The sequence below is a fragment of the Megalobrama amblycephala genome, linkage group LG8 (assembly GCF_018812025.1).
Source record: "Megalobrama amblycephala isolate DHTTF-2021 linkage group LG8, ASM1881202v1, whole genome shotgun sequence".
Classification (NCBI taxonomy): domain Eukaryota; kingdom Metazoa; phylum Chordata; class Actinopteri; order Cypriniformes; family Xenocyprididae; genus Megalobrama; species Megalobrama amblycephala.
In genome coordinates this window covers 8,194,116-8,220,496 of record NC_063051.1, presented here as the reverse complement: position 1 = coordinate 8,220,496, position 26,381 = coordinate 8,194,116, and the positions used below count along the sequence as shown (strand labels likewise).

At 36.5% G+C, this 26,381-nt stretch overlaps 1 protein-coding gene and 1 long non-coding RNA gene across 3 annotated transcripts in view; both read left to right on the top strand.

The window, feature by feature from the left end:
* Positions 1-1,264: 1,264 nt before the first annotated feature.
* LOC125273570 lies at positions 1,265-22,091 on the top strand. The gene is made up of 5 exons (XR_007186096.1): positions 1,265-1,356; positions 1,890-2,066; positions 19,646-19,757; positions 19,960-19,996; positions 20,114-22,091. It is a non-coding gene; the product is annotated as an uncharacterized LOC125273570 (long non-coding RNA).
* A 3,423-nt stretch (positions 22,092-25,514) lies between these two features.
* The window catches only part of raly (RALY heterogeneous nuclear ribonucleoprotein), a 94,972-nt gene continuing 94,105 nt past the window's right edge, over positions 25,515-26,381 (top strand). For both annotated transcript variants that reach the window (XM_048199045.1, XM_048199044.1), the window contains exon 1: positions 25,515-25,654. The gene's annotated coding sequence lies outside the window, so the exon portion shown is untranslated. The remainder of the gene's footprint in view (positions 25,655-26,381) is intronic.

Below are 26,381 nucleotides of genomic sequence, written 5' to 3'. Positions count from 1 at the left end.
TTTAAGTTATGTGTGACTTTCAACCAAACGATCAATTCATGTTCGTTCTCAGCAGATCAGACGAGAGGCTAATTAAGCAGATGGCCTGGACTGCAGGCAGTTTCAGGATCTCAGTCACATACGTATTCTCTGTACTTGTAGACCTATGCATACAGAATTATTAATGATGATTAATGCATGAGTTCACACCTACTATTCGTGGCTCCATGCGTGGCTGCACATTTAAACGCTGTTCCTGAATGATGCTGTGTGGATGAAAGCGATTCACAAACGTGCCACACTCGCACATTCATTCATGCATGTATCTTCTGTGCCTTGTTTTTATAATGTAAAGTGTGCTGACAGACGGTAACGTGCACATCACACCATGTACCGCTAACATCTTCATCGTTCCTGATTCCTGCATTCCATGTCTATGAATAACTCCATTTCTCCGGGGACAGTAACACAATCAGCTGCTAATGCTATTTCATTAGATGTCCCCTCATGTGAGCGCAACCACACATGCAGACAGAGAAATCCACAAACATACAGACACTGCACATAGTTCTCTCTATTTAGCTTCGCACCAATTCACCATAGAGACATTTGAGAGTAACAGATCAAATTATAATCACAGTTTGATTGGTGAAGAATGGTTTCTTTTCCAACTACTTAACAGTATGTGTGTGTGTATGTGTATATATATATATATATATATATATATATATCATTATTGGAAATCTAGCAAAAAAAAAAAACACTTTCCAATTTAAATTTCTCATTTAGAAATGAGGTTGTAAAGTTCATTGAAGTAAAGAAGTGAAAGTTATTGATGCATACTGACCATTGTTTTCCTTTCTTTTATTTCTTGTTTTGTGTATACTGTCAATTATGTGGTTGCAACAATTACATAGTGAAATAGAAATATAGATTGACAGCAGCCCTGAGACACACTAAATGCCATTATAAATAAGCAAATTTACCTTCACATATGCTTTCATACCAAAGTGACTTGCTCATATTGTGTTTGCAACAATTACATAGGCATTTCGCCAAAGAAAACATCAGGTACAAAGGAAGACCTTGGCACAAATAACTGATGCATCAACACAATTGACGTAGTGAATACATGTTCTTAAAGTTCTTTAAGTTGCACAGCTCTTCTTATGAGTGGTCTTGGACTTTTGATATCAGTTGGTGTGGATGCATGATGTTGCCTGCTGTCATTTCCCACTAAAGCTGTGTTCATCTTTTGCTCCTCTTGTTTATGTTGTTTTAACTAGGTCAACCGGTGGCCTTGTGAATTCAGCATGTCTTGGATCCACCCCATGAAGGATAAAATGAAGACTCATACTTCTGGAGTCTTCATTGCATGTAAGTGAACATGGTTTTAATCATATATTTCTCAAAAGTACTATTCATTTTTTAATGTGTGAAAAATGAGTGCACCTTTCAACCACAAGGTCCCAATTACAATTATTGTAGTATTAAAACGAGGTTGTCTTTCATGTAGTTTTTAATGGTAAAATGGGTTATTATATTATTTTAAATGATTTTTTGACAAGCTAGAGGACTTGTGGACAACATTGAGCTATTACGGAGCGATGTACCTGTAAGACAGATGATAAGACCGATAAGTGATTGAATTGTCCCGATGAGTCAATAAGGCATCTGACTCTGAGCATATGTTTTAGCTTCTGTCTAATTGAGCGCTGTCTGACTGAGTTATTGTATTGAGTTGTTGTGTCCTTGAAATCCAAGTCCACATCATTGGCAGAGACTGTAGATTTAATTTTAGGTGTTAAAGCACCACTATTACTGTTGCTCATACTTTAGGATTAGGAATTTGAACAAACCCTGTTTGCAAACCATTTGATTCCATAATGTTATTTGATTTTATCCATCAGGAAAACAGTGGGCCATGAAACGTTGGTGTTCCAGACCTGAATGAGTTTGCAGTCGATTGTGAAGGACAACACCCATCCTGAAACACCTCCAGCACACACTTTTGAGGAGGATTTTGACCAGGATGTGATAGCAAAAGATCAAATTCACCCTCCAGAATATCTCATCGTATTCCAATGGTAACATTTGTTTTTTAAAATAGTGTTGTCAAGATTTTGAAAGCCTGTAAATTACAAATTTGTAGACAGTGTCAGTTGTAGCATTTTGTATCTTTAATGGAATTATCAGTCAATTAAAGAGGCCATATTATGCCCTTTTACAAAGTTTTGATTTTGCTGTCTACTAGAATAGGTTTAAAGGGGTCATGAACTGCGTTGTTTTATTGTTTTATAATGTTTCCTGGGGTGCACTTATAATGTTAGTATGCTTTTTACATCCAAAATGATCATAATTTATAAATAAAAGGCATTTTTCCTACCCTGGTTTTAGCCCTCTGGTTAGAACGCTCTGTTTTAAGGGGCGTGTCTGCTGTGAGACTTCAATGTAAATGGCCACTACTGTGATTGGCTGACATCTTTCCATTTGAAATAGCAAAGTATTACTCTCTCTTTTACCGCGATTTTACTATTACAGCTCTCGAGGTTAACTAATCGTGAAAAGTGTTGCATTACATTTAGATCTATGGCATTATATAATAGATTGTGGCATGAAGGTTGCAGAGATGAACACTGTGTAGCCAATCACAGACATGTTGAGCACATGAAAGCAGTGACCTCGTCATTGCAACTCAATTTCTGTACAATAACAAATGCTTTCATCTTCACTAACAGTGCAAACGCGATATAGCTAAGAGATTTGTTGAATAAAACGTGAGTTTTACGCGTGTCAATCACGATAAACTTGCGCTGTTTGATTGACAGCTTCAGCGCGAGCTGCTCCAGTGATTGCAAAGGGAGCTTTCTTTGATCGCTTTCTTTATATAATTTAATCACCGTTAAATAACAGATTATCTTCATCCTACTAAGAGAAACAACACAAGTTGGCCGTTTAGTCACTGGTTTGATTCACTGACACACAGACAAAGAACATCTGACTGTACATGAATCATTAATATCAGATCAGGCATTGTAATTAACACAGTTACTTACATGTTGCATTACTGTCAAGTCCAGGCATTGCACAATATTTTGTAATCCTCAATGGCATGTTTATTGCTTGGTAGCTTGATCTGGTTTAGCACCACGTAGGCCTATGTTACTTAGGCTACCTATTCTATTGCATGTCATGAGTGAATTGGTGGGCGGGGCTAAACAGGCAGGGATGAAGTAGGCGTTGATCTTCTTCTTCTGCGGAGGTGGTGCTTGCTGCTCTTTGACGTCATAGATCCCCACTTTGAAAATCCTGTCGTTTGCTGGGTCTGGTGTCAATAAAAGCTTTTATTGGACTAACAAGGAAGTTTTCGGCTCTGAAACTTACAGGATATTCTTATAGTATGATGACCTCTTATATGTCAAAAGTTCAAGGAAAATTTGATTTCTTAGTTCATCACCCCTTTAAATGTTCAAAACATACATTATTTTCACATATTTGACATTGTTGCAGCAACTCTCCTCCCAGTCTGTCAGTAACGTTCCTTCCAAAATGCGCAATGTGCTCTGATTGGTCAGCTGGACCAGTGTGTTGTGATGGGTCAGCCGCTTCGAGCGTGTTTTGGAAATGTCACGCCCCTTACCATAACTGCGAGTTTTAACACACTAACGCAACTCAACCAGGCCTTGCCTTCTTTTTTTTTTGCGTATTACTTGGGTGGGAATTATTTAAATGAGGAATATTGTAATGTGTTCCTACCTGGAAGAAAACACAAGACTACAGTGGAGGCATTTCAGGGAGTTCAGAAACAGTTCTTACTGATATAGAGAAAAACTCCCTTTGGAATGGACTTTGTGCTTTGTAACTTTGCAGATCTTTTCATGCTCAAACAGCAACTTTACACACTAAAGAAAGTTGAAAATGTAAAAAAAAGTGTAATTAAAAATTGAGAGTTTGAGGCCTGTTAAACATTATCCAAGCCCTTTTTTAAAAAACAAACCAGGTCTAGCAAAGACTAAGAGTGAGCGAGGGAAGACAAGGAAAGCGAGAAGCGATTCTTGTTCTTCTAGACTGCTTGATTTACTCTCTTTCGGACATTTTTATGGATGGCATAAGGCACTCCCTCACTGCATGCTATAACAGCGCAGTAATTGCATCCACTGCATGTCCTCCAAAGTGCTCAATTACTCTTTCCTCATCTTCACCCGACCTGGAGGCACACACAACAATAACCTTGTCATGAGCTGGCTGTTTAAATGTCTCATATATATCTCTTTAACACCCCCCTTCTCCCACGTCAGCACAGAGCTCAAACTGTGAGAGCGGATGGCCGTTTTAATAGCACACGAGAAGTTTTGGCGTGTGTATGCGGCTGTGTGTGTACGTCAGTTTGGCTTATTGAGTTTGAGAGGCTGTCAGTAACCTCATATTTGCGAGGAGGGTTGTTTACTTCAATTTGTAGTCTGTCTGATGCCGAATAATTAATAAGAGATCTTAACGGTAGTTGACCAGAGCAAACCATCATACGTGCTTCTTGATTCATTGATGGTCATCGTTTTCATCTAATTTTTCAAAACAGTTCACCACTCAGCAAGAATATGAATTTACTTTTGCACTGTGTAATTACATTGTTTTCAGAACTGTTTTAGATGTTTTAGATATTGCAGTTTTATTGTATTTTTAATCAAATAAATGCAGTCTTGGTGAGAAGAAGAGGTTTCTTAATGCTTTTTTTTTTTTTTTTTTTTTAAATATGAATCTTACTGACTGATCTTACCCCTTCAGCATCTGTCATACAGAGAGCACTATTCATCATCCAGTGAGTTCCTGATGGATAAATTCAAGCTTTGTCCAAGATTTATTCTCTGTGTAAGCAATAACAGTATATATTCTTTATGGGTAGCTGGTGAACAGATGTTTTGTGTCATAGCTGTTACTGTATTGTGTGTTTTAGCTTGGTCACTGTCAAATTATCATCCAGGACCAGAGCTGTATATGGATACAACACAGTTAATGATGACATACAGGGAGGATTGATAGTCATCTCCCCAATCCCCTGAAGTTGATAGGAATCTCTCTCAGTGTTCCTCTCGTACTCTCTGTCTACCACAGAAATCGTGCATCAAAACGTAAATCCATCCATGGGAACTGAGTGGAATGGCTGCAAGCTGCATGTGTAAAATATTAAGACCCCTTGACTAAATCTAATCCACATCTCCCTTTGCCTTACTTATCATTTTGTACGTGTGTGAACAGCCAGTAGGTCTTTCTCCCTCCGTCGGCAGCGTTCCTCTCCCAAAAGACATCCCGTCAACAAGACCACCAATACATAGACAGTTTACTCCACTTCTCGATCATTTATTTCCCTGCTACTATGCCATTAGCCAAATGGCAGAATTTCTGAAATTAAGTGCCAAAATTACACCTTCACTTTAAATTTGTGATGTGAATAATTCTGAGTATTGTTTTTTGTTTTGGTTTATTTTAACAGTTTAAAGTCTTAGCTACAAAAAAAGTTATTGATGTTTTCCAGCATTATTATCAAGGGGGAAAAAATGGAATTTTAACAGCTGTTTATTGTCACCGATTTGAGAACAATACTTTTGAGAAATAAATCGGATTATCTCCCACAACATATCTATCAGTATTTATTGTGAATTTTAGGCTAATTAATGTTTTTTTTTTCTCCAGCTAAATATAAACTATAATTCATGAAACTGAAAAAAAAATGGAAAGGCTAAAGCCGGGCACACATTCAACAACTAGCTAAAAGATTCTAAAACATTCTGTGCTCAACACACAGCGATTGTTTCCTGCGACTGAAGCAGATTTAAATACTTGCTCACGAGATTTGAACACCGACTGTAATCGCCGACTGAACACAACTGGCTCTGACTGGACGCGTTTGAGCGCGATCAGTCATAAGTATCAATTTACATTCATAATCAGCCTTACAGTCGTTAAGTGTGTCCTCGGCTTTGTTTGTCCTCAAACCATTATTTTGGCCAACAGTAATTGTAAATTATGAATTGCATACTGCATAAAATTACAATGTATAAGCCACACAAGATAATTAAAAGGTGCAGTGTGTAAATTTTAGAGGCATTAGCGGTGAGGTTGCGAACTGCAACCAATGGCAGCTCACCCCTCCCTTTCAGGCAAAATAGAGAAGCTATGGTGGCCGTCTGGCCGACACAAGTCAAAGATGTCACTGTCCGAGACAGCAGAGAGTACATTAGCCAGTCAAGCAATGAGGTTTCTTCTGAGGTTACTTCTAACAAAGAATGGCCTCTGCTTCTAATAAACCAGACGACTACTACTAATATTTCTTCTTCATGCGTATTCAATGTAGTGATGATGCAAGCTGCCTCTAAAAACACAAACAATTTAGAAGAACACCAACATAGTGACTAAACGTGCTCTGCTGAGTGTTTGTCCGTTTAGGGCTACTGTAGAAACATGGCGGCGCATAATGACGACTTGACATGGAGGGAGACCCGCGGTGTATGAGATAGAAATGGCTCATTCTAAGGTAATAAAAACACAATAGTTTATTATGTAAGGTCTTTATGTACTCCTGAAAACATAGTTATGTATATTATATTGCATTTCTTTCTATAGATCCTCCCAAATTTTACACATTGCACCTTTAAATGAAGAACTGTTGTAACAATGCAGATGAAAATAAAACATACCGGAAACAATAGATGAATTAAACATTATCAGACCAGGATACTAGAAATGCTTTGCCAATAAGACTGAGCAGGCCTTTGCGGGAGCTAATCACACACTGCGGCCATCATTGATTAGACCTCCTAGAAATCAGCATGATTGCACGTCACCAATTTAAGAGATTTGATAAGGGAAAAAAAAGATGAACTAGCACATTTCTGCCTCTTGGATCCCTTAAGACTCTCCTCTGCTCATTCTCATCCTGTTTTCTCTCTTGTCTTTCCCACCTCTCTTTTGCTCTCTGAGCATGACTCGGCTGTTGTTGTTGTTGTGTCTGCTTTCAACCTGTTCCCCCTGTGCTAACATGCTAAGCTATTGTGCTCGTTACAGTTGATTCAGATGTGTCTTGGCAGCACAGTAGTGGGTCAGCAGGCATTGGCGCGAGCGCAGATAGATGTTAATTAAAACGCACTTGGCATGGCCCGCTATCTGTCCGCTCCAATACGCAGCACATGTGGAGCAACAGAAACCTGCGGTGTGCAAGCGTGTACCATTTGTTCGAGTTTTGATTGAGGACATAGAGACACTGGCCAGTGTAAACCAGAAGGCATTTAATGACTTGCAGGAGATAGAAATAATAATTACTCCCCGACTGCACAACTTTATACATTTTAATGTTGTATATTGTTATTTGGAATACGAGAGTTAGTTCTGAGTTGCTTCCCTGTCTGTGTGTTGCTTAATTTGGTCAGACACAAAACTTGATGCTTTGACTACTTTTGGACTATTTTTTATTGTTCAAAAAGAAATATACGTACTAACTAGCTTAATTTTGTCTGAAAAGCAATTATTGATATTTATTTCTTGCAAGTAGAACTGATGTATAAAGCTAAAAGCATGATGTGATAGGCTCAAATAATAAGAGTCAGGCCTAAATAATAAATGATACTATTAAATAAAATGTTTTTTACATTATGTGAAGAAAATGAGTTCCACTTTTCCATGCAAAACTTGAGATAAACGTATTAAAATAAATAAACATACCATAACCCCAAACTTTTGGAAGGTAGTGTAAGAGTTGCTATGCGGTACGGTGTTTTGAGTGCTTTTAGTGTGTATTTATGCAGTTGCTAGATATTCTGGGTGGTTTCTAGTGTGTTGCTATGCAGTTGCTAAGCTGTTTTGTGTGTTTTTAGTGTGTTGTTATGCAGTTGCGAGACATTCTGGGTGGTTTCCAGGGTGATGCTATGCGGTTGCTAAGCTGTTTTGAGAGATTTTAGTGTTGTTATGCAGTCGCTACACATTCTAGGTGGTTTCCAGGGTGTTGCTATGCAGTTGCTAAGGTGTTTTGAGTGCTTTAATGTGTTATGCAGTCGCTAGACTTTCTAGGTGGTTTCCAGGGTTTTGCTATGCAGTTGCTAAGGTGTTTTGAGTGCTTTTAGTGTGTTGTTATGCAGTCACTATACATTCTAGGTGGTTTCCAGAGTGTTGCTATGCAGTTGCTATACTGTTTTGAGTGCTAAGCTGTTTCGAGAGTTTTTAGTGTGTTGTTATGCAGTCGCTAGACATGCGGTGTGGTTTCCAGGGTGTTGCTTTGCTGAGGCTAGTGTGTTTCCATGTGATTGCTAAGGTGTTCTGGGTGGATTTAAATGTGTTTCTATGCATTTAGTTGCTAGGGTGGTGCCATGCAGTTGCTTAGGTTTTCTAAGTGGCTTTTATTAGTGTGTTGTTATGCAGTTGCTTGAATTAATGTTTCTAGGCTGTTTTGGGTGGTTTTCCTTCTAGCCCGAGTCAAAAGAGCCCAGTCCAAGTTTATGATATTGTGAGTTGAGTCCTTCCTTCAAGCACGAATAAAGAAAGAATTCATACTGACAATCTTTTAGTTCTGTAGTATACAACCACTTTCTGTCCTGTTTACATTATCTTTTCTTGTAAACAACAGCATGAATGGATTATCTGATTCGATCTCTTTGTGAGTCAGATATGAGGAAACAGAAAATTCAATTAGATCATCCCTAACCAAACAGATGAGCACTGCGTTTAATTCCTATAACACGTAGGACGTCCACCAGCTGTCACTGAGTCAGTCTGAAATTAAACAATGACAGGTTATCTGAGATAACAAGCCTGTTTGACAGATACATGGCATTTGACCAAACATCCACATCTGTGACAAAAATATGAATTTATTTGACGAGATGAAATGATAATGTGTACCACTCTGTACTTGAGGTTTATGTTTATGTTCTTAATATTTTCTGTGTTTGTTAAAGGGTTAGTTCATCCAAAAATGAAAATAATGTAATTTATTACTTACTCTCATGTCGTTCTACATGCGTAAGAACACAAATTAAGATATTGCTGATGAAATCCGATGGCTTAGTGAGGCCTCTATTGAGAGCAAAGCAAAACTCTCAAGGTCCATAAAGGTACTAAAAACATATTTGAAACAGTTCATGTGACTTCAGTTGTTCTATTCGAATTAGCGATTCAAACCCCCATCAAACGGCTTTCACCTTAATGACTTTGGCGCTCCGATACACTGATTCGATTTGTAAAGCTCCAAAGCTCTGAAATCGGCCCATATAAATATTGTTGAAAGGTCGTTATTTTGTTTTTTTTTTGCGCACAAAAAGTATTCTTGTCGCTTTATAATATTAAGATAGAACCACTGAACTCACATGAACTGATTTAAATATGTTTTTAGTACCTTTTTTTAGTAGGTGCAGTAACATTGCTGGAAATGGAAGCCTCACTGAGCCATCGGATTTCATCAACAATATCTCAATTTGTGTTCCGAAGATGAATGAAGGTCTTATGGGTGTAGAACGACATGAGGGTGAGTAATAAATGACATTATTTTTTTATTTTGGGTGATCTAACCTTTTAAAGGGATAGTTGACTCAAAAAATGAAAATTTTGTCATCATTTACTCCCCCTGTTGTTCCAAACCTGTATGAGTTTCTTTCTTCTGCTGAACACAAAAGGAGATATTTTAAAGAATGTTGGTAACCAGACAGTTGATGGCACCCACTGACTTCCATAGTATTTGTTTTCCTACTATGGAAATCAATGTGCGCCATTAAGTCTGGTTACCAACATTCTTTAAAATATCTTCTTTTGTGTTCAGCAGAAGAAAGAAACTCATACATATTAGGAACCACTTAAGGGGTAAGTAAATGATGACAAAATGTTCATTTTTGAATGAAATATCCCTTTAATTAATTAGTTTGTTTTCTTTCTTTGCAGTGTTACAATTTTTTCCCACAACAAATAATGCATACCAACTTGAACAAAATAACCAGGACACCTGAGAGAAACAGGGTCTAATGCTGCTCTGGATTGCACACACACACAAAAATGAAAAACAACTTCCTGCTTGAAAAAGTGCAGTAGAATGTCTGGTCTAGCTTCCAACCTGTGAAGAAATCCACACACCAGTGATTTGTTGGTGTATGAGCCCAGATTTTGTAAATGTTTGCTGAAACAGGTGTGTGACACTCTATGATCCTCTGCCTTGTACACCTGCAGAACAGATTATCATGTTTATCCAATTTTAAGTAATTCCCCACAACCGATGCATTAGAGAAAAAAAAAAAAAAAAACGATGCATTTAATTGATCAAAAGTGAGAGTAAAGACATCTGTAATGTTACAAAAGAATTTCAAATAAAATCTTTCTATTTATCAAAGAAAAAAATCATGCTTTCCACAAAAATATTAAGCAGCACAACTGTTTTCAACATTTATAATAATCAATAATGTTTCTTGAGTGGCAAATCAGCATATTAGAATGATTTCTTATGGATCATCTGACACTGAAGACTGCAGTAATGATGCTGTAAATTCAACTTTGGTCACAGGAATAAATTACATTTTAAAATACAATCAAATGCAATAGCTTGTTTTTCCTCAGCTCTTCAAATGCTGTTGGAAAATGTTAATCAGTAGCCAAAAACCTATTTAGGTATTGTTTTAGCAAACTTTTCACTATTCCAGATGATAAAAATCATGTCTCGCTCCACATATTTTTCCATTGAATGTTTCTCTCATAAAAACCAAACAAATGGTTTAAAACAGTCCAATTAATTCTAGAATCAATGCATAGCCTCCAAATAATTTCGAGCAGGTTTGTAGATCACAGAGATTGTCCACGCTGAATCTACATTCATGTCGTGCCAGTTTGCGGTGGAAGATCTCTTCACATTAGCTTACAGAACTAGCAGTGTCCTGGTCAAGGGCTCTCCCAAGGACAGCTGTTAGTTGAGAGCCTGTTGATGAAAGGATGCTGTGATTGAAAATTGTACCTCAGATTGCTGCACACTTGGGCGTGGGGAGACTGAAAGACTCTCGATCTGCCCTGTTGAGCTCACCCTGTGGACTCGTGTGTACGAATGTGGAATTATGAGAGAAGATCAGTAGCATTTTATTTTGGAGGGAACATTAGAGAGGACATGTCTGCACCCCAAAATAAATAACATAGGAGACTTAACATGGGTAGCCAACCTTGAACACCATTCTGTCAATAATTGTGCAATAACAGAGGGATACACATTAGCAACATGCCATGCTTCGTGAACTGACTAGCCGAACAGTTGTAGCACCATGCTCATTTTTAGTTTTATAGAGAAGTTCGGTTTGTTTTTGCATGTGGAAAGCATATGAGTGAAGGAGAATGTTCGGATTCCTTTGCTCGGTAACACTTTACTTGAAGGGGTGTGCATAAGACTGACATGACACCTTCATAATCTTGACATGACACATGTCATGAATATGAAGGAGGTTTTATGCATGTTTATGACAACTGTCATTAAGTGTCATTCGCTCAATTATGTCATTTTTAATGCAATGGTGACATTGTTTGAGATGTCTTTGTTACGACAACTTGACATAAACCAACACATCATAACCTGTCAGTGTCTTTGTCATGACAACGTGACATTAGCAAAACATCATAACCTGTCATAAACATGACATAGCAGATTAATTATCAAACTTAAAAAACTACTTAGCTTTATGGGTTAACATTACATTACATTATTTTGGTAACACTTCAGTATAGGGAACACATATATAAACGATTAACTATGACTTTTCCCTCAATAAACTCTTAATTTACTGCTTATTATAGTTAATTGTTAAGTTTAGGTATTGGGTAGGATTAAGAATGTAGAATAAGGTCATGCAGAATAAGGCATTAATATGTGCTTTATAAGTACTAATAAACAGCCAATATTTTAGCCATATGAATGCTAATAGTAATAAGCAACTAGTTAAAAGACCCTAAAATAAAGTGTTACCATTATTTTATAACAGTGTCATCTTTTTTACGAAATTTGAAATTGTCTATAATCTGACCTTCTGTTGGAGGAAACGTAAAAAAAAAAGAAAAAAAAAAAAGAAAAACATGAAATGAAAAATAGTCATGACGCTATTATAAAATTATTTGTCAGAGTATTGTCACTTAATGACATTTTAATGACAAGTTCAATTTGTACCACTGTACTTGAGCTCAAGATACATATTTATGACACTATTATAATGGCCTCATGACAGCCAATGTCAAAACCAACCACATGACAGTTTAATGCAATGTTAACCCATAAAGCTAAATGATGTCAAGTTGTCATGACAAAGACACTGACAGGTTACGATGTATTGGTTTATGTCAAGTTGTCATAACTCGGACATCTCAAACAATGTCATCTTTGCATTAAAAATGACATAATTGAGCAAATGACACTTAATGACAGTTGTCATAAACATTCATAAAACCTCTTTCATATTCATGACACGTGTCATGTCATGATTATGAAGGTGTCATGTCAGTCTTATGCACACCCCTTCAAGTAAAGTGTTACCCTTTGCTCTAATACTAGAACACTGCTGCTAGAACTATAGGACGCTATGTAAAATATACAATACGTTGACTTTTAAAATCATAAAATCCCCTAAAAGGTTCTATATATTAAGCACCTGACAGAACCCTTTAAGATTCTATATAGAAACTTTTCTTCTAAGAGTGAGTTAAAGGAAGGGTAGGTAATTTTCGGAGAGGCTAGCAATAGCGAGCAGCTTTGAAAGCATAAGATCCCACCCTCCCTTCAGAGCACTCTACAAAGCCACACCTCCTCCAAAACACATGAACGAACATTGATAGTGTTGCCATTGAAACTCGAGTCACAAACTGCTCCACGTATAATGTCACGGGTTTTCATTTTTTTTCCAAATTACGGTAGTTATGGCGTGAATGCAGCATAAGCTCCTTGTTTTGGTTCATTTAGCCCTCTTAAAGCGGAACTCAGTAAGATTTGCGAAGCTCCCCCTTCAGGTTCCTTCAGTGAATCACACTATCGTAAATACTCCAAGCGCAGCTCTGGACTACAACGACTACAACGCTCACCAGCGCAGTAGTTTTGCAAATACAGTACAAGAAATCTCGATGGAGGTGGGTAATTTTCGTCTTATTAAGTCATAATACTGTATATACATTGTTTTTGAATTACCGTAAAGCATTTTGTCACTCTTGCGTGAACGTGAACATGAGGCGAGATTGTGTCGGGTCGGCGCAGCTCAACTTGCAAGTAGGGCTGCACAAGGATTAATCGCGATTAATCGTTTGCAAAATAAAAGTCTCAGTTTACGTAATAAATGTGTGTGTTCTGTGTATAATAATTATGTATATATAAATACACACACATACATATGTATATTTAAGAAAAATGTTATTTATATATAAAATATTTATATTTATATATATATAATATATAAATTATATTTAAATATATATTTATTTATACATGCATATATTTCTTAAATTTATACATGTATGTGTAATTAATCCTTGTACAGCCCTACTTGCAAGTGCTGTTGTGTTATGGCGTAGACATGCCAGAGGGGGTTAGTGCACGCCTCAAACACACCACTACAAGTCAATTAACCATCGTAAGGACTTAGAAAACTATTTATGAAGTTAAAAAAAGTTACTTAATTCTTCTTTAACTTAGTGATTGCTATCTATTGCTACTTTCAACAAAAAATGTTTCTGGAACAAATCACCTACCCTGCCTTTAATTTGATTAAATGGCATATCGTAATCAATTCAATACAAATTAAAGGTGTTAACAGGGATAACTTTTAATACATTTTGGCCGTTCATGTACACGACAAGTGTGTTTTGGGGGGCCTGAAAATTCAAACTTTTGAAAACAGATTTCAAAGGGCAATATTTTGAAAAAATGCCGTTATCGTCTCTGTGTAAAATGGAAATTTTATTGTCTCTACGAAAATGGAAATTTGTGAAAGTGGTGATGCCATGCAAACGCGTATTACATTTCCAGTCTATAGGCATGTAGACATCGCCAACTACTGGCCTGGCATGCAAAATACAGTGTTTTTAGTCGTTTTCACAGATCCGTGTGAACGGGGATCGTTTTGACAACGCTGATGTCTGTACATGAAACTTTTCAAAAACGCAAAGGAAGAACTTTTCTGTTTTTAGTACAATGTTGTCATGTAAACATACTCTAAATCTGTTGACAACTAGTAGACTCTCTGTCGTATGAAGTCAAAGTCACTGGTCTTCATGCAGATGTGTTTTGTCGACGTTCGCAACACAGAGCAAATGTATAATATTTTTCTTATTGTTTATCATGCCACTTTTGTCAGATAGATGCAATTTTCTCTCAAATGCACCAGCAGTCCATCTCAGCACTTAAGCTTTTGTTTGGCCACACTCATTGTTGGAAGGAAACATTGAGAGCTTTCACCTTAATTTACTGAACATCTGAATAGATGGATGGGAACGTAGATGAATGGATGAAAGTTGGTGAGCGTTTTGTCGCAGTAGACATCTAGTCTAAGTTAAAGTGAATGGAAGTCTTTGAATTATCATTGCAGTCTCTTGTGCTTATTTAGAAATATTTTTTCATTTATTCTGTTTCTGAGACACATTTAATTTCCCTGTGCAGGAATATTGTACTACTGAGATTGAGTTGAATATGCCGTCTTTATCATTCTTTGCTTTATAACAGTCGTGTCTCTTGTCAAATCTCTGGTTATTCCGACTGCACAGCATGACATTATATATTAAACGGCACAAAACACAATGTTCCTGATGTGCTCATTTGATTAGAAGAGAGAGCTATGTTATCTGTCTATTTTAGCATTGTAAATAATTGAAACATCATTGTTTTTTGAACAGTTGTGTTTACATAAGGGCTGAAATAATGTGAATAGGAGAAAGCAAGGATTTTACAGTTTTGCTCATATTGACTATTTTGTAGACTATACCTCAAACATCTTTGACATGTCCCGCAATCATTATCCATGTGTATAACTTAATTGAGTAAGCTAGAACTGCAAAAAGGGCAATGTTATATTCATGCCACCTTGGCTGTACTACAGTAAATAATGTGCATTTTTGTGTATTTTACTTGTGCATGTAGTGGACTCGTCCTCAGATTATGAAGGACAGACTTCAATAGTGCCGTCAGACTGTATGTAAACACAGCAAGACAATCGAGCTGATATGGAAAATACATATTTTAATAAACTTCACAAAACAAAAAAAGATGTTTTTTTTTTTTTTTCTATATTGAGTCTCTTGAGTACATAACAAAGTACCTAATCCAGTATGTATAAGAGTAAAAATGAATAAAAAAAAGTCACTTTAAAATACAAACATGCCATTGTTACCTCAAGGAGCTGTTTCTACCTGATACTTAAAAAGTACTTTTATCGAATATAATGTAACCCAGGGTAGCCAGGTTTCTATTTGATATGTTAATTTATTTGTTAATTTAAATGTTACCATGGAATTTTTTTTTTACGTTTACTGGCTTACAGTATTGACATCAGTTTTGGATGAGTATTTTTTACTCTGTTAAAGCTCTACTGTAGTTTATTGACCTCCTTTTCTAAATGCAAATATAGAGGTCAGCATAGGAGTTATTTTTCAAGAATTGAATCAAAAGCAACTGTACTGGATTTTTCAGCACAGCGGCTTTCTCACGTGTCTTATGATGGGGAATCCCTGGCATTTAAAGACATTTGAAAACTGGGACTTGCAGACGCAGCAAGAATTGCCTCCCTGAAGGTGTGAATTGGGATGAAAATGCCAGGTTTAAGATGTTACAGTGTACAGATGTTTGTGAGTAGCTGACAAATTGGCTCAACATTACCTCTTTTGAACTACCAGTCTGGTCTAAGATCTGTACACTACTGTCCTCAGATGTGTGACCCTTCTTAAATGCCAGGGACTCCCTGCTATCAGATAGCTGGAGAAGTCATTGAAAGGAGGGGCAGGCGCTTCTCAGCAAATGCCAAACAAAGTCCACTAGAGTCAATCCTACCACATGTCTAATGGACTTTGTTTATGGTTCGTTTTTATAATCTTTTTCAAGCTTGAGTTTTGATTTTGGGCTGGATTTATCCTAGATTAAAAAAAGAGAGAGCAATTAATACTTTTAAAGATGGGACACAGGGACCCTAGGCTATCAGCATCTGTCATCTCTTCAGAATAGCTGAGTGGTTTGTGATTGTAGCTCTGTGTAGCTTTGTTCTGAATCTCTATCTTACTATCATTATTTGTCGTTTAAACTGCTAAATATAGATGTTGCTGGTATGATAAACAATAAGAAAAACATTTGCTCTGTGTTGCGAACGTTGACAAAACACATCTGCATGAAGACCGGTGACTTTTACTTGATACAACAGAATAGACAGCGGGTCTACTAGTTGTCAACAGATTGGTGTGTTTACGTGACAACAATGTACTAAAAACAGAAAAGTTCTTCCTTTGTGTTTTATAAAAGTTTCATGTACAGACATCAGCGTTGTCAAAACGATCCCCATTCACACGGATCTGTGAAAACGACTAAAATATTATTGTTGCTTGCGCTACCTCTCACAAGTTTAAGGTATCTTAAGCTATCTATTGCTACTTTCAACAACAAAAAATGTTTCTGGAACAAATCGCCTACCCTGCCTTTAATTTGATTAAATGGCATATCGTAATCAATTCAATACAAATTAAAGGTGTTAACAGGGATAACTTTTAATACATTTTGACCATTCATGTACATGACAAGTGTGTTTTGGGGGCCTGAAAATTCATACTTTTGAAAACAGATTTCAAAGGGCAAGTTTTTGAAAAAATACCGTTATCGTCTTTGTGAAAGCGGTGATGCCATATTACATTTTCAGTCTATAGGCACGTAGACATCGCCAACTACTTGCCTGGCATGCAAAATACAGTGTTTTTAGTCATTTTCACAGATCCGTGTAAATGGGGATCATTTTGACAACGCTAATGTCTGTACGTGAAACTTTTCAAAAACGCAAAGGAAGAACTTTTCCGTTCTTCCTTTCTTCCTAAAAACAGAAAAGTTCAAGTTTCATGTACACACATCAGCGTTGTCAAAACGATCCCCATTCACACGGATCTGTGAAAACGACTAAAATATTATTGTTGCTTGCACTACTTCTCACAAGTTTAAGGTAGCCTTCTCTGCTAGCGATGAGGGATTTACATGTGATAAATGCAGGGAAATAGTTAGGCTGACAGAAAAGATTTCAGAATTAGAGACGTGCATCCAAACTTTAATCAAGGGTACAATATTATTAATGCAGAAAATATTATTTTTTTAAGAAGTCTTTTATTATTTCATACATAACATATAACCAAAAAAAAAACTACACTTTTAAAAATATAGGTTCCAAAATGGAGTTTTTACAGTGGTCCACAAAGAACCTTTCAATAAAATAACCATTTTTTCTTAGTTTGAAGAACATTTTGAAAATCTAAAGATCCTTTTATGGAATGGAAAGTTTCCATGGATGTTAAAGGTCCTTCATTATGGAAACTTGTTTCTGCCACTGAATAAAAAAAGATAATTGCGACTTTTTATCTCACAATTCATCTTGCATTTCTGACTTTTTCTCAGAATTGTGATATAAACTCGCAATTTTGAGCTATAAATCAGAATTGCGAGATATAAACTTCTAAACTTAAAAAATTGTAAATTTCGAGTTTATTCTGACTTTTTTTCTCGCAATTCTGACTTTTTCTCACAATTGCGTGATATAAAGTCAGAATTATGATTTTTTTTTCATCACAATTCTGACATTTTTTCCCACAATTGCGAGTTTATATCTCGTGATTCGGAGAAAAAAAAGTCAGAATTGTGAGATAAAAAGTCAAATTGTTTTATTCCTTGTCGGAAACAAGCTTCCATACTTCATGGAACCATCAATGCCAATAAAGAACCTTTACTTTTAAGAGTATATAGATATAATAAGCATATTTTAATTCAGAGACATCAGAACTTCAGGAAGCAGAAGAAAAAATATCCATCCAAGACATTTGTGCTTATACTTTCTTATGGGGTGAAATGATCCAACCTCTTTTTCTCTGACAGAGAGAGAATCTATCCAGCATGTGCAGAGTATCATGATTACACGTCATATTTTCCCTCTTACAATAGTCCTCGTTTTCAATCTCCCTCTATGATGTGTAAACATCAACCAAGACAGCTTGTGTTCTCGTGTGCACCGGGACATATCGACAGGCCAAATCTGAGCAAACAAACATCAAATGTGTGATTCAATTCCACATTTTTTCATATTTTTTCCAACATTCCTCTAAAATCTTTTAGATATACAGTGAAGAGATAGCTTAGATATGCAGTGCACTGTTTGATGCCATAACACTGTTAAATTTCAGCCTTGTACCCTTGGACTTTAAACTCCTGTCAGATGTTCAGGTATGTGAAATATATGCTTTAGTAGAAGGAACACACATTAAATCAGGTAGACAGGTGTGAGCTAATGTCCATTATATTTTAAGGTTATAACCTCTGACTTCATGCGTCATTGAGATAGATCCTTGTGCAGCACTGACCCGAGGAATATATCAATACATTATTGAGTAGCTCATTAACCTAAAGTTCAACCCAGCCACTGTTCTATGAAATACATCATAAGAATGCAAACTACGTTGTATATTTTCACACTGTTTGTTGTGTCTATAAGGGGATGAGGGTTTTAGGTGCATAAAAGGACATAGTTCAGGAGCAAAGCAAATAGTCCTACATGGACTAAAAGCCACAATTTAGTTTTTGTTGCATAGCTCAAATACTGTTCTGTAGTTTATTACTGTTTATTCGAGATCTCATAAATTCATTCATTAATTCCAATGAATTAGGCTATTCCCAATTGATTAAGAGAAAGCACAGAGATTTTCAGGAATGGAAATTCCGCCAAAGATTTTTTTTTTTTTTGGACCCCTTAGGAAAAGGTCACAGAGATACGGATGAGCATCTTCCGACAGACTGACGTTGTGCTAGTGTTGTTTAAATGCACAGATGCATTGCATTTTAATGTTTAAAATTTACAACAGATGCCATGAATCATGCTACACTGCTAAAAAAATATTTTTGCAAAGTTGTAAATAAAAATTATGTTTTAGAAGAAAATACTATTTCAGTTTTTCTACTATTTCACGTGTTACTTGCCGTTTTCTTTGTAATTGTTTGTGAAATTTACTGACAATTTCTAATGGAACAATTTTTCTACACCAATTTTTTTTCAGTGTACTAAAGACTCATTATTCAAATCATTCTTTAAAGGATTAGTTCACTTCAGAATTAAAATTTCCAGGATTCTTCACTGGGGTACAATGGATTAAAGGTCCAAATTGCAGTTTCAATGTAGTTTCAAAGAGCTCTACATGATCCCAGCCGAGGAATAAGGGTCTTAACTAGCAAAACGATCGGTTATTTTATAAAAAAAAATAAATAAAAAAATGTATATACTTTTTAACTACAAATACTCATCTTGCAATAGCTCTACGATGTGCCACACATTACATAATCACGTTGGAAAGGTCGTAGGCGGAAGTACCGCGGTGGGACGGAAAACTTCTTATTTTCTCCTCCAACTTCAAAATCATCCTTTTTGCTTTCGCTTGACTTAGTCTTTGCATGTTCGCTTTCTAGACACTGGATTGGTACTTGGTACTTCACTACGTTTTTCTATATGGAGAAAAATCCTGGAATGTTTCTTTTCAACAGAAGAAAGAAAGACATAAACATCTTGGATGACATGGGGGTGAGTAAATTATGAGGAAATTTTAATTCTGAAGTGAGCTAATCCTTTAAGGGATAGTTCAACCAAAAATGACAATTTTGTCACAATTATAGTCTTCTGTCTAATGCGGAACACAACAGAAGATATTTCTAAATATGTTTCCGCAACAATGCCATAGAAGAACAAATTTTGGTTTCAATGTTCAAATATTTTGTGTTCACAGAAGAAATAAAGTCATACAGGATTGGAACGACATGAGGGTGAGTAAATGTTGACAGAATTGTTATTTTTCACTGAACTATTCCTTTAATCCCTTTAACCATTTTATAAAATGCCCATTGTCTTATTTTTTCCCATTTGTTCTTGCTTGTTTTCAGAGCAAAACAGAAACGGCAGAGCAAGCCTAGACATCTGGCAGTTTCTCAGTCGTCTCCACCTCCATCACACTATCCGCCTTGTGTTTGACGATGTGTTAACACATGATCTCCGGTGCTATGGCATCATCTGACCTTTCCTTTTTGTACATGCCCAGGATTGTCCTCATTTAAAAGGTCCCTCTGTGTTGACTTCAGGTGTTCAGTGCAGCGTCAAAGAATTATTGAGACTCCTGATTCGTCAATATGTTTACAGTCAATGAGGGGCTGTATTAGTTAACGGCCGGCCATCGCTCTACATAATTACCTCTGGATGACGAGTTAAATAAAACGACCAAATTAGCATTAGATATTTCCACCTGATTTTTTTAAGCAAGAACAACGTAAGAGGAAGTATGGCTGTCAGGGTTTTGACTGCCCAGACCTCTTTTAGCCTGTAATATTCAGTAGAATGAGTAATACACCCAACGTGAACCATTTATTTAACTGCAAAAATGTCAAACACCCTCACCCAAGCACTGTATATTTATGATTCTGGCCTTCAGGCTGAGTTACAGGCTATCTTGGGCTACCACCAGCTCAGGTTTTTGTGTTACCTAAGTTGTTGTTTTTGAAATACTGCCACAGCATCAGAATTGCCTTTGTGACTAATGACTGACTGGAAAGAAAAAGAAGTTGCAAACACGTTAGCCGAAATTCCAAGGCTCCTTTTTTGTCTTTGTTCTATAATGGTTTCTCTCAGCCTTCTTACAGGCGAGCATAAAATCTAGGCTCTTTTTGATACTGTTGTGGTGTTTTCTCAGAGGACCTGTGTGGCATTTAGCTTCTGTTTCTTTTGCAGTGAATTTTAAATAAGCAAATCACAGTGCGACAAATCCACACAGATATCCAGTCTTTTGTCTCAACCAGTCATTTTAATAGGATGACTCTTCTTCAGTGAATTTTCCCCCCGTTAACAGGATTCAACAAATCTTGAGAGCACTATGGAGAGAGTTAAACTCTCAAGGGATGGTGTGAAGCTGTGAATTTGGAGGAGTTTCAACTGGAGCAGATGTGCAAGGACTAATGTGCGTTATTGATGCTTGGATTTTCCCTCTCCGCTGCTCTACTGTTTTGGTAGGTTGTTTCCTAAATCCTCACTCGGTTGTTTTCTCACTTACTGCCTTTCCGTTTTCTTTTCTACTCTGTCGCCCCTTTGTAGTTCCCGTTTTTTCCTCCCACACTCCCTCAAAGTGTCACCTGTGCCTCTCACCTCCCATGTTATCATTAATAGTGGCATATCTATATTGGTTTGCCCTGATAAATTTTCCCTCTGAGGAGTTGAATTAAAATCTCGAGCTTTCAGTTTAATTTTATCTTGTAGCTCTGGGCTCTAGGCTAAGCTGTTGCTTGCACACAGTATGATGTCTCCATCACAACGTAAACAAAACATAGATGTGAAATGGGTGCATAAGCCCCACGGAGATATGGTAAATACCAGAGAAAAACATCTTGGTAATCCTTGCCCTAAGTGCCGCTTTCTGGCATTGTCTCACATCTTTGGGAGAGGCATGGCTGCTTGTGTGTGTGTGGTGTGAACTTTTGATATATGTTTTTTCCTAAAAAACTATATAATAGATATGAATACAGTTTTTAATCTCTCAAGATGTTTGATGTGCATATAAATAGTCCAACACATTTTGTAATCTGACATTGCTATCAATTGAAATAATTTACTTAGTGTCCTTTAGTCTCAGCTTCAGACATCACGTCCACAGACTGTTGGCTTAACGTCTGAAGCTTATGCACACAAAATTGGAAACACTTCAGGAGTTTCAATGCCGTCACCTGATTGGTGGAATTCTACAGGATTTCCGGGAGACGCGTGTGTGTCACTTTCTTTAAAGGGGTGGTGGATTATGATTTCACTTTTTTTAGTGTGTAAACTTTAGTTTGTAATGTGAAGGTATTTCCTTTTAAAGAATTTGCTGTTTAACGACTACAACAAACGGCTGGTAAGGACTACAATGAGCTTCTTCCCAGGTTAGTGACATCACTAACCCTAAAATTTACATAAACCCTGCCCCCAAGAACACACAAAAAAGGGGGTGAGGCCATGTTGGGCTGCTTTAGAGAAGAGGAAGAGTTGTTCTAGACAAGTGTTGTTGCCATGCCGTCATTTTACGCCGGACTGCTTCACAAACGAGGGTCAAAAGATTAACATGACTAGTCAATGAGTTGAATCAACTCCACAGCAAGTACATAAATTTATCCACTAACCATTCAGAAACGTCCAGTTTCATTCTAAAAGTTGTAACTTCTTCCTGAGTCTCTCCATCAGTTGAACAATGTAACGCTGAACACTGTTACTGACAATCCTCATTTTGGCTGCGTGAGATTCTCCAGCTTTGTTATTGTTGAGCAACCAAAGCGTGAGCTGTTAAAGCTCCGCCCTCTTTTGGAAAAAGAGGCTGGGAGCAGCAGCTCATTTGCATTTAAAGGGACACACAAAAATGGCGCGTTTTTGCTCACACCCAAATAGGGGCAAATTTCACAAGCTATAATAAATGATCTGTGGGGTATTTTGAGCTGAAACTTCACAAACACATTCTGGGGACACCAGAGACTTATATTACATCTTGTAAAAGGGGCATTATAGGTCCCCTTTTACGGTCCACCTGAAAACAAAGCTGCTGTGATGCCAAACCCCCTTATGGAAGAGGAAAGCTGTTGTGTTTACAACTGTGACAATAAGAGCTTATCAGGATCAAATAAACACTGGATTTTCAAAAGTATGTGAAGTTCACGGCATAGACTCTTTAAAATACATCCAATAGTTGTACACTCCAGTCTGTTATTTTAGGGACATTGACTTTAGACCCTTAAACATGATGCTGAACAAAATTAACTGTGATTGGTCGCTTTGCATGTCATTCAGATGCCCACTGGGCGGTCCTTGGCCAATGAAAGGGGCTATAGAGTCCAGACCTTTTGCCGTTAGTCTGAAGGTCTGGATATATGAGTTTAAGTGTCCCTCTCAAAGTTACATATAAGACAATAGAGAGGTGCAGGTACAGTATGATGCCAGAACCCGGAGGTCTAATTCACCGCTGGTTACTTCAAGATTTTCCTATGGGATTTTATAATGGGGTTATTCAATTTATGAGTAAAATAAAGCCTGTGGTAAACATAACTTGATTATACTTGGACGTTTTGTTCTACAATGTACACTGCACACACTCATACCCCAAGCTGTCTTATCTAGTTACTTATTAAAAATGTACGTTTTCAGAAATGAAACAGAATTGAGTTTTTGCTATGGGTGTGTAATTTATGTTGTAGAACAAAACGTTCAAGTATAGTCAAGTTGTGTTTACCACAGGCTTTATTTTACACATAAATAAAAAAAAAACAATATAAAAATACATAGGAAAAAATGATGACATACTACTATTTCTGCAGAAAAGAAATTGCATACTGTGTACAGTATGTTATTCTAAAACATAGTTATGGTTATTTCACATACACTGCCCTCCAAAAGTTTGGAAACGCCCTAGAAAAGTGGGGTTTTGGACAATATTGACATGAATCCTTTTTAATTTGTGATAATTTTGCACTGATAAGGGACAACACAAATTACGAAAACATATTTTATTACATAAACAGTTTATACATAGAAAAAACTTACATTTTCGATTCGTCAAAATATCCACCATTAGCAGCTATCTGACCTAAACTGGGTTCTGATTGGTTCATTGTATTCTAAACTTAATTGGCAATGAATTGTTGAATCTATTAAGGTGTGCTGACCCCAAAATCTTTTACAAACCTGGGCCAGGTTTAAACCAGTAACCAGGCATCACAGCTGGCAAAGGGGCATGTCTGACGTTGACATGTATATATTGACATTATAATGTAATCAAAATGAAAATTATGATTGCTGGTCTTCAATGATAATGTCAAGATACTTTAATGTATTTGCACCAAAAAATGATAAGGATTTATGCTGATATCGTCCAAAACCACACTTTGCCAGGGGTGTTTCCAAACTTTTGGAGGGCAGTGTAGTATTTATAAAAACCCAGCAAACACAGAATGTTGTGACAACATTCTGAAATGGTTGACATTATTGTCTGAAGGTTGTCACAATGATTTTTTACGATGGTTCTGAACCATAAATTAAAATTATACTTGGGTTTTATGGCCAACCACTGCACAACATGTAGGCTACACATCATGGTGCTGAACTGAGGCGCAAATGAATGTAATGTAATAAATGTAATATGTTTGTAGGGTTTGAGCACTGGATAGAAGCACTATATAAATAACTTTCAACTGACAGCTAGTCATGTGATGTCAACATGTAGAATAAAACAGCTACAAGTAGTGTAAAACTATATATTACATTCTTCTTACCCAGATCCAACAACCATCAGAAAAAATATACATAAGACCCTTTTTCAAATATAGGCCTATCAAAAGGCTGTGGAATACGGAAGAGGATTAGGGCCAAGCAATAATAAAAAATGAAAACCATCTCGAGATTAAAGTTGTTAAATTTCGAGAAAAAACTCGTTAAATTTCGAGAAAAAGGCAAAATAAAATGTTGAGAATAAACTCATTAAATTACGAGAAAAATGTTGTTAAATTTCGAGATAAAATGTTGAGAATAAAGTCATTTAAATTACGAGAAAAATGTCGTTAAATTACGAGAACAAATTTGTTAAATTATGAGGAAAAAAGTCGAGATAAAAAAAGTCAATAAATTTAATTTATCTCGACTTTTTTCTCAATTTAATGAGTTTTTTCTCGTAATTTAACGAGTTTATTCTCAACATTTTATCTCGACTTTTTTCTCGAAATTTAACAACTTTTTTTCTCATAATTAAACAAATTTGTTCTCATAATTTAACGACTTTTTTCTCGTAATTTAACGACTTTATTCTCAACATTTTATCTCGACTTTTTTCTCGAAATTTAACGATTTTTTTCTCTTCATTTAATGAGTTTATTTTCAACATTTTATTTCGACTTTTTTCTCGAAATTTAACGAGTTTTTTCTCAAAATTTAACAACTTTAATCTCGAGATGGTTTTATTTTTTTATTATTGCTTGGCCCTAATCCTCTTCCGTAGTTGAACCTTTTGAACTGTCTGTCTTATATTTGTACTATTTTATGCCTGTCACCAAAAAGGTTGTGTATAATTTCACGTTGCAATAAAAAACAGTTTGTTTTTTTTTCTAGAAGGCTGTGACTGGACTCTTCATCTCATGTGAGTAAATATAATTTTAATGCTATTTATCAAAATACTGTTCATTACTTACGTGTACAACTTTTTAATTAGCAAATGACTGAGTTTAATTAGAAAATTACTCAGTGCACCTTTAAGTAGACAGGCTACATGATGTGTCTCCCCCTGCGCAGTCGCAATGGTTTGCTCCACACCAGCGCTGTTTATACTGTTGAACCGCTGCTTCCCCCAGTCACTGCGCCGCTGACAGCTCCTCCTCACTCACTAGCTCTTGTTGCTCTTTCAACATTTTTACTCTCTGACATTTTCACCGGTGAGTACTTTCTTTTCATTTTCCCTTTTCTTCATCTTTACCTCTTTTCTACATCCTCTTTTGTTTTGAGAAGTGCGTGAATTTTGTTCTTCTTCTGAATTCAACTGACAGCCGGTTTTTAACGTTTTACCTTCTTGGAGAGGGGGAACGTCAGGTTTTGGTTAACTTTGGTTAACATTAGTCAACTCTTGAGTGTATTCGTTTCTTTATTTTGTACAATATCCTGTAGAGGAGCAAGTGCTGGACACGATTTTGTTTTGCTTTTGAATATTTTTTTTCTTTCGTTCTTTGTATTTATCAGTTGGACGTTTACATGCTGTTCCTGACGAATTACTTCAATGAGAACATTTTTCTTATTTTTTTATTTTCTCAGTTTTGAGAGAACAGTTATGTTTCAAATTTGTGGAGCAATATTTTTTTTTTTTTTTTTTTTAATTGATCAAAATGATATATTTTTTCTGTGTGGACTGATGTGATGTCAGTGTGTCTTGGAGCGCGTGTCAATGCAGCGCGCGACTCCTCCACTGCAGATCTCTGTGAACATTTAAACACGTCTGGACTGTTGAATAACACCCTACAGCTGCTATTCTACAGCAGTTATCCATGTTATTGTGCCGCAAATGTGGACATGCGTTGACTTGATTTAGTTTATTGAGGTCTATTTAACAGGGGCATTCCACGATATGTGTGCTTTTTCCGTTTTAAAAAAAGCTGATAAAAGTAAATG